Source organism: Emys orbicularis, chromosome 9 (assembly GCF_028017835.1).
Source record: "Emys orbicularis isolate rEmyOrb1 chromosome 9, rEmyOrb1.hap1, whole genome shotgun sequence".
NCBI lineage: Eukaryota > Metazoa > Chordata > Testudines > Emydidae > Emys > Emys orbicularis.
This window is the reverse complement of record NC_088691.1, coordinates 89289510-89299023: the sequence shown is the minus strand read 5'-3', so window position 1 is coordinate 89299023 and position 9514 is coordinate 89289510.

The window sequence follows — 9514 nt, the reverse complement described above, 5'->3', positions numbered from 1 at the left end:
AATTTAACACCATTAATTTGGGCTTGAATAGGGACTGGGAGTGGCTAGCTCATTACAAAAGCAACTTTGCCTCTCCTGGAATTGATACCTCCTCATCTATTATTGGGAGTGGACTACATCCACCCTGATCGAATTGGCCCTGTCAACACTGGTTCTCCACTTGTGAGGTACTCCCTTCTCTTCATGTGTCATTATATAATGCCTCCATCTGTAACTTTCACTCCATGCATCTGAAGGAGTGAGGGTTTTTTTACCCATGAAAGCTTATGCCCAAATAAATCTGTTAGTCTTTAAGGTGCCACCAGACTCCTTGTTGTTTTTACTTAGACTACTATGTCTTCACTGCCAAAAAGGTGTGTTTTTTACTGTGAGATAATTAATGTGAGTTAGCTATCTTGCTATAAAATGCTAGTGGTGATGACTCTAGTTTTTACTTAGATATAAGAAGGTGAGGGATAGTAGAATGTTGACCTCATGTAGATACAGTGAGGTAATAATTACCTGTGCCTTGTCTCCACTAAGATTTTGCAGTGAGAATGCTAACTTGTTAGTTATCTTGCTGTAAAAATATCCACCATTTTTGGCAGTGAAGACACAGCCATAAATTCCCAAACTGTGAACAATTCATAATGTCCGGAGCACTTGTCGGTGGTCTGCAGATAGGTAAGCTGGTCACAAGTTGCTTGTTCACTTTGTTTCTGGTTGACAGACACAGAACACATGGGTGGGGTGGGTGGAATGAAGAACAAAAGTAGACAGTGTGAGAATTTCTTTTCAAAAAGGACAAAATAATTACCACTAAAGAGAACTAAAACTACATCAATATTTCCAAGTTCCATACATGGAAAAGTAATACTAGGAACCTTTTGCTAGCAAAAATGGAAGGAGAGGCAGACTGTGTGATCATGAAAGGGAAGGAGGGGTTGGTCCATGAGATACTCTTTCTATTAAGATTTGAGAAGCCCTTTTCTAACCAGTCCTGTCTGAATGGTCAAGTATTGAGTTATGTGGTCTGGTTCTCCTTACTCCACCTCAATGCTACAGCAGCTTCCAGATGTTCCTAATATAGTGTACACTGCTGTTGCTTTGGCAGTTGTATGGTCCCAGATCTTAAAATAGTCATATTCAGTTATTATTTTGGAATGTTGTCAACGGTTTCCTGAGGAACTCAAGAAGCAGAAGGGCAAAAAGCAATTTTCAAAAGTTTATAGCTCACTAAACCTGAATGGAATTTCATGGGATTAAAAAAAAGGCACTTTTAAGGGCTCTCTCCCTGCTGAATTTCAAAATCCTGCTGCAAACAATGCAATGTTAATGACAGCTTCTCAAAAAGAGGTTTAAAATGGAAAGTGTTAAGCAACCTAAAATAGGGGTCACTACCAGCTCTGCCTATAGCAATATAAAGACTTTGAAAATGCACAAATCAGTTTCCCCTAAAAAAGTTTATATTCCGTCACCTTCCCTGACCCAGCTGATACAGTAGCTTTCTCAGGGCAGGTCTTCACTACAGGGGGGGGGTCGATTTAAGATACGCAAATTCAGCTACGCGAATAGCGTAGCTGAATTCGACGTATCGGAGCCGACTTACCCCCCTGTGAGGACGGCGGCAAAATCGACCTCCGCGGCTCCTAGTCGACGGCGCTTACTCCCACCTCCGCTGGTGGAGTAAGAGCGTCGATTCGGGGATCGATTGTCGCGTCCCGACGAGACGCGATAATTCGATCCCCGAGAGATCGATTTCTACCCGCCGATTCAGGCGGGTAGTGTAGACCTAGCCTCAGTGAATTCAGTAACATTTGTCCATTTTTCACAATGCTTCCCTTGCAACTGGTAAATTATTTAGCAAGTTTAGAAATGGAAATTATATTAAATAAGTTGATTTCCTTATAGCTCAGCTCTCTACAAGCCCAGACAAATGTTATCTATTTTCTGTCAATTTTCACCAGCCCCCTTTCATTTTGGCATGTGATGGCACAGTGGCTGAACAATGAAAGGATTTTGTGCAGGTGAGTTGAACTATCCTTATCCGTATTTTGCACATAAACTGCTAAAGACACAGCTGTAGCAGTAGGTGGACAGTCTGAGTCTGGCAAAAATATGTGACTGTGCATTTTTCTGTTGATTTTATATATATATAAAAATCTTCCTGGAGAAGCAGAGTTCCTCATCTGTCCCTCTTGCCTCTAGATCTGCTGAATCAGCAGTAATGTTTTTGATTACTGCAGGTACTTTTGGTGAAAGTTCACCTGAAAAATTACTTGTTTTTCCCAGCCACAAAAGTTTGATTGATGTCTAAATTCCTTTTGATACTTTAAAGATGCTTTCTTCTCTATACATATAATGTATAGTATTCTGTTACATTAAGGGAGTTGATTTGGTCCTGCTGTTAAGGCAAGTCAGTATTGTTCATAATTGTGACCTATCCATTTTACTTGTTGGCATGTCCTAGTTTTTGAAGGAACTGTTTAAGTAGAGATAGAAATCTGCTGATAAGGATTTTAAAGAGACTCTAATTTTAGAAATAATTTGCAAAAATTAAGCTATAACTCTGGCACTCGATGACCGGACATCAAAAAATCTGCAGATAAGCATCTGAAAGTCTGGATCCTTACAGGAAGTTTGTCCACACTACTTAGATTGTAAGATCACTGGGGCATGGACAGTCTTTTTGTTCTGTCTTTGAACCACGCCTATCACAGTGGGGTCCTATAGTTCATGACTGAGGCGCCTAAGTGTTACAGTAATACCAACTATAAATAATAATTCAGGCCTGTTTGGTCTCCAAAACTGGATTCACGCAAACCAGCTTTCTTATTATATCTGGCACTTCTGATTCAAGCTAAATCCTGGAGCGGCTGAGGTTAAAGAACACTGAAAATTAAAGAAAAATATGAACCATTTCAGACCTCAGAAAAGCTCAACTCAGTTTAGGTGAAGTCTGCAGCAGTAAACTCAGGGTCCTAAAATGACTCAGATCCTTTCTTTCGGGCTGAATCCAGAAGATAGTTATAGGCAGTTGTGCTTCTGTCTCCAAAGCCCTCAGCTGAGAGTCCACCAGAACCAATCCTCTCCCCTATATTATTCAACATGGATATGAAGTCATTGGAAAAAGCTGATGAAAGAGCAAGGACAGAGATGCCACCAAGACATGGATGACATCCAGCTCTACATCTCCTTTATATCAATCATAGATAACAACATCTCCCAGCTTCCTCAATGTCTGAATAAAGACCAGCAAGTGAAAGCTGAACACAAGCAACACTGAGATGCTGATTGGAAGAAGAAGATGCCTTGAAGAAACTTGTCATAATTCTCAGTCTGGCACATGCTGTTGTAGACATCTGTCATGAGATTTAATTGGTCCATAGCATTTTTAGACTCCTCAGTGCCACAGGATGCTTAAATAGCTGTGTCAGGAAAAAAAAAAAAAGGGCTGGTGTGGTGGTGGAGGGAAGCACAACCATCCAACAAACAAACAAACAAACCATACCATATGCAACTGGCAAGAAGACTGTGTCCCATCTTACTGAATACAGTGCAGACCATGGTGAGCCCTATGTTTGTGACCCTCAGGCTTGACTATTGCATCTCATTGTATCTAAGAATTAATCCATACGCCCAGAAAAAAGCTCCAAATGGTACAAAACACAGCAGGCCCTCTGCTTAACAGTATAGGTCACCATGGGCACATCTTGCAGCTCTGCTCTTTGCACTGGTTTTCCACTCAAGAGAGTTCAATTCAAGGTGCCTCTCCTCATATTCAAAGACCTACCAAGATTTGGGACTGAGAGAGTGCCTTTCCTTCTGCGACCATGACTGTCAATGACAGCTACGTTCCACTAGAACCATAAACCTGTCAACCAGGAGGAGGAGACAGAACTTTCACAGGAGCTGGATCTTGACTATGGAAATCTCTCCAGCAAGAAATAAGAATGACTACGGGGTCTTATTGTGTGTTCAGCGTTCATCTCTTTGACTTGGCTTCCCCCCCACAGTTATTTTCCTACAGGCTGGAATGGAAAAAAGAGTGACATTGTTGTTTCTATTATTAAATACTTGGAGTCTACTACACAATAGTGATGAGGGCTTAGACAAATTGATGGATAGACAGGCAGAAGACAGCAGCTGCATTCTGTTTGGACATCACAATCAAGCAGCAATTAAGTGGTTAAAACAAATATTTCTTGAGTCGTTTTGTTATATTTATATCTTAATTTGTCTTTTTAAGAAATCTACTGTTGTTTTTAGTCTTCAGATCTTTTATTTTCTTAAGTCTTTGTCACTAAAGCTCTCTTAATCTTTGTAGATAAAGCTTCCGGTTTGTGGTATTTTTCCTTAAGGCTTCAGTTGTCTTCAGTCTTTTCATTTAATCATATTTAAATATTTCAGACAGTTTCAAGACATTCATAAATGGATATGATTAAGATTAGGTCCTAATAAGTGGTAGGGAAAAAAAAAATCTTGTCTTCCAACCAAGACAATGAAAGCCCATCACAAGCCTCAATGGATTAAGACAAGTTTTTTTTTCTTATCCTTACAAAATGAACACATTAAACACTATCCCAGCAGCTGTATTCACTAGAAGCACTAAAGATAATCCCTTCCATTTGTTATTGGAAAGTGCTTTCCTTTGTAAGTATCACTCTGCTTTACTGGCAGCCGTGTAGGCCATAGATTAGAAAGCTGAGCAACCCACTTGGTAATGAAATCTGAAACTCACCTGGTTTTACCACAAAGCCAAAGCTTGACTCAGATTTGTGATCCTTTGGTGTAAATGAGAGTAGTAGTAAAATTTTATCTTCTAAGCTATTTGCAATCAATAATTAATTACATAGTCCTCACAACATCCTTCTAAGACACGAGTTTGTCTCTATATTTTCCAGAGAAACTGAGTCACAGAAGTGAAGCACTCATTGCTGCATCAGGTGTCAAGGGATGTGCACACATGCTGAGCTGCATGCATATGTTTAGCAGGCAGGGCCGGCTCCAGGGTTTTGGCCGCCCCAAGCAGCCAAAAAAAAAAAAAAGCCGCGATCGCGATCTGCGGCGGCAATTCGGCGGGAGGTCCTTCGCTCCCAGCTGGAGTGAGGGACCGTCCGCCGAATTGCCGCCGAATAGCTGGACGTGCCGCCCCTCTCCGGAGCGGCCGCCCCAAGCACCTGCTTGCCAGGCTGGTGCCTGGAGCCGGCCCTGTTAGCAGGGAACAAGTCCTGCCCATGCCCCAAGGACTTCCAATGGGAGTTTCCCCAGAGTACAGGCTATTGAAACTAATGCATATCAGGATTTAGCTTTGAGATATGCAGGCAGCTACTGGATGGTGTTTTTACAGGACAGTTTTTACAATGCTGCTAAACCTGTAAATGGGGCATGGATGATGGGGAGGTGCCCTTCAGTGACAAATTTGTGTAGTATTTTAGTGCCTATGGTATGGAGTGTGAGCAGCTGCCTATTGACCACGATGGTAACTTCAGCCCCATAGGCAAGCACAATGGTTTATTACAACCCTGACTGGGGCTCTTTGCAAGTTCTCACCTCCTCCTAGCTAAGAAGATACCTCTGTCTAATGTTCCTCGGACTCCTTCATTAAACATAAAGCTTCAAGACAGTTTCCCTGTGACCTTGAACACTCCTCTCCTAACACATAAAGGAGGCTGGAACAAAATCAAATTGCACATTTAATTTTAGAGAGAGAACGTGGGTGAGGTAATATCTTCTCTCTCACCAACAGAAGTTGGTCCAATAAAAGATATTACTTCACCCACCTTGTCTCTTTAATATCCTGGGACCAACGTGGCTACAACAACACTGCATAATTTTAATTTTACTCTGTTTAGGGGTTTGCAAGGCCTCAGACTTTCTTGAACTGTAGTGGTGTGATTAAAAGCGCAATGTGCTCAGAATGTTGGTACCTGGTGGATTACAGGAGATTGATTGCAAAAATTCTCTGTGTCTCTGCTCAAACTGTGTTGATTAGTTGTGGGTACTCAGATAAGTAGAGTGGTATTGTTTCTATTCCCTGACTGGATAATTATACAAGGTTTTCCAGAGCAAATTTAAAGTTCATTTCCCATAAATTGTGTGGGAGATTTTGAAATTTCCTTTCTGTGAATAGTTATGCCAGTAGAATTCAATTGCATGAATGTTTTGCAGAAAGTAAACAAAAGAGGCATGAGAATGGCTGAAATAATATTTGCAGATTTATTTATTTACTCTGAGGTATTAACCCAGGTCTGAGACCTCGTACTTAGTATGGAAATGGTGTTGGTCTTGCTTTGAGCAGGGGATTGGACTAGATGACCTCCTGACAGGGCCGGCTCCAGGCACCAGCTTAACAAGCAGGTGCTTGGAGCGGCCAAGGGAGAGGGGCGGCACCTGCGGCAATTCGGGGGCGGCAGGTCCCTCACTCCCTCTAGGAGCGAAGGACCTGCCGCTGAACTGCCACCACCGATCGCGGCTTTTTTTTTTTTTTTTTCCCAATTGCCGCCGCCGATCACGATCGCGGCTTTTTTTTTTTTTTGCTTGGGGCGGCAGAAATGCTTGAGCCGGCCCTGCCTCCTGAGGTCTCTTCCAACCCTAATATTCTGTTTGATGAAATGTACATGAATCAGGAAAATGACTAAGAGGGCAAAACCATTCCATCACTGATCTTGGTGAAGGATGGTGCGTCACCTAACTGAACTGAGCAGACCTCCTCACTTCCCTGTGGGTCTCTTAATGCTTCCTGTGTGTACAATGGAGGGTCAAATCCTAAGTAATTTACCCAAAGGTACAAAAGGGGTCAATTTCAAAATTTGATTAGAACTTGGGAGTTCCTCACAGGCCAGTGGGATCTGCACCCACTTATTCCACAGGTGAATTTGGCCTTTTATGTAATTTGAAACTAAAATGCTAAGCAAAACTCAGTTATTCCAGAATAGAACTAGAACAAAAGTTGGCACAAACCCTTGCAAACCAATCCTGCTAAGGCTCAATGAGCTGTATGTGATAGATATGGCAAATTCCTGCAATATGCTTGCAAAATCTTATGGTATTAAATGCAAACTTTATGTATCATTATGGGCTGGGATTTTATGTAAGGGGGAGGCCTGGGAGTTCAAAGGATTATATTGAAATTGTGCCAAATGAGAATGGACTTTTGGGACAATAAGTGTGAAATGGATTTCCTGGGAAATATCTAGGGAAAGTTTAATACAAATTCCCTACCTACAGTTATACAAAAACTCGGCCTTTTGAAGCTATGTCCTGAGGACAGAGTGATTGCTGAATACCTGTTCCCAGAGGTTGGAGATCAAAGGCCCAAGCTGTAAAAAGAAACAGCTGATCCAGCCAGTCTGGGTTCTGGTTCTGAATCTGAGACCGTTATCAACTTATAACCATGGGGAAACAACAGTTGTGGGTTTTGAAGGACTGACATCTACTGGTGCCTGACATTTCTCTGTAATGCTTTCACCTAAAGAATAAATGTGCTTACTTACAAAGAGCTGTGCGGTAACATAAGTGTGGGTAATTACTGCTGTTCACGGCCTTTGAAGAGAAAGCAAAGTCCAGACGCTTGCCTGTTTTGGCAGTGTGTCTTGCTGGGAATATCATAGTGTAGGTAGGGAACTGTGCAACCTTAACAGCCTGGTCAAGAGGGAGAAGGATGCAGGTCTCTGTCCAAGAGAGGTGACAGCTGAGGCATGAGGAGCATAGAGTGCCTCATCGTGAGGGACCATGGAGGAGTAATACAAGTGCAGTTGCCCCAAACTGTAAAACTGTACTCCTGAGTCCTTTCTAACTACAGGTTACAGTTTTAAAAAGATTATTCCAAAATATTTTCAGTATAGATTGAATATAAAAAAGCATCAGGATAACAAACCTGGTTTTACCTATCACAAACAGATTAAAAACAAAGATAGATAATGGCATTTTAAGAGCCTAGAAAAACAAGGAGGGTTTATAACTTATAGCACAACTCCACCAGATGGATTTTAGCTGAATTTCAGTTTTGTCCTTCTGAACTTTGACTATATTTACTTTCAAGTAAAGTAAACCTGGAGGAAATAATGCATTTATCTATTTTATGTAATCTGCATTTTTGAAATGTGCCAAAAGTGAAAAATAACATTTGATCGTAAAAATCAGATTTAAACAAATAAAACAAAAATGAGAATTGAGCAGCAGAGGAAAGGCGTAAAATGTTGTGAATGGAACATAAATGATCTAAACATATTTATGGTGAAATTTGCTGAAGTTCAAAATACCAGCTCTAAATTCACTGCACTACTGACTGCCCCATGTATTCAGATCTAGTGGTCCGAATCCTCTACATAAAGGAGTGAGAGGCTCTGGATGATCTTCCAGCTTGGGGCCTGATCCAAATCCCATTGAAGTCAATGGGAATCTTTACAATTTATGGAGACTGATTTCAACTTTTATCCAGAAAGCAGTGTTGTGTGGATTCCTCTCTTAGAATACAATTTGAAAGAGAGGTTTCACAGCCTTCCCAGTTTTTGAAATAAAGGTATTCTTGAGCATTCTTTCAATCAGGGGCGGCTCTATGTATTTTGCTGCCCCAAGCACGGCAGTCAGGCGGCTTTCGGTGGCAGGCCTGCGGGAGGTCCGCTGGTAACACGGATTTGGCAGCATGCCTGCGGGAGGTCTGCCGGTCCCGCGCCTTCGGCGTACCCGCCGCCGAATTGCCGCCAAAACCGTGGGACCGGCAGACCTCCCGCAGGCATGCCGCCGAAGGCAGCCTGACTGCTGCCCTCACGGCAACCGTCACGCTGCCCCCCGTGGCTTGCCGCCCCAGGCACGCACTTGCTGTGCTGGTGCCTGGAGCCGCCCCTGCTTTCAATTATATTGAAATGTGAAGTATGTCTTTCACATGCATTAACAATAACAAACAGGTTAGCTATATATATGTCACTGAAAGTCAATATCACACAACACCTGAAAACGAGTTAACAATTGTATTTACCTAATTATTGGTAACATGGTTTCCATAATGTGTGTGGACAAAGACTTTTTTATTTATAACAGTGTTAGACAATTATGCCATGCCTGAGGTATGGTCTGGAATACAATTTGGCTAGCATAGTTTTCAGAATATACCCCTTGTCCAACTATAATGTAAACAGTGCTACAGGGGCTAGAAACAGAAGGATTAGGAGGCTATTGCTTTCCGCAGCTAATATTTCACTATGTATGTATTTACACTTTTTTTAAAGATGTTTGTTTTGGGCACAGCATCTCCAAAACAAATTTTTTTTTGATACCAGTGACACACATTGATCACCTTCTTATACAAGTAATAGAGCACTAATTTCTTAGGTGTAGTCAGTGTGTTTCTATTACCCTTGGAAACATTTTTTCAGTGTAAAAGAAGTTAAAAGTAATGATCTAGTGTGCCTTTTCACCCATACTTATTGTGAAACAGAAAACAATCCAATATGAGTTTGAGAGAAGAGAGTATTAATAGTTTTAGCTTCACACATATTATGCAGAACCGGGTCCCTGTTTAAGATTAAGTAAT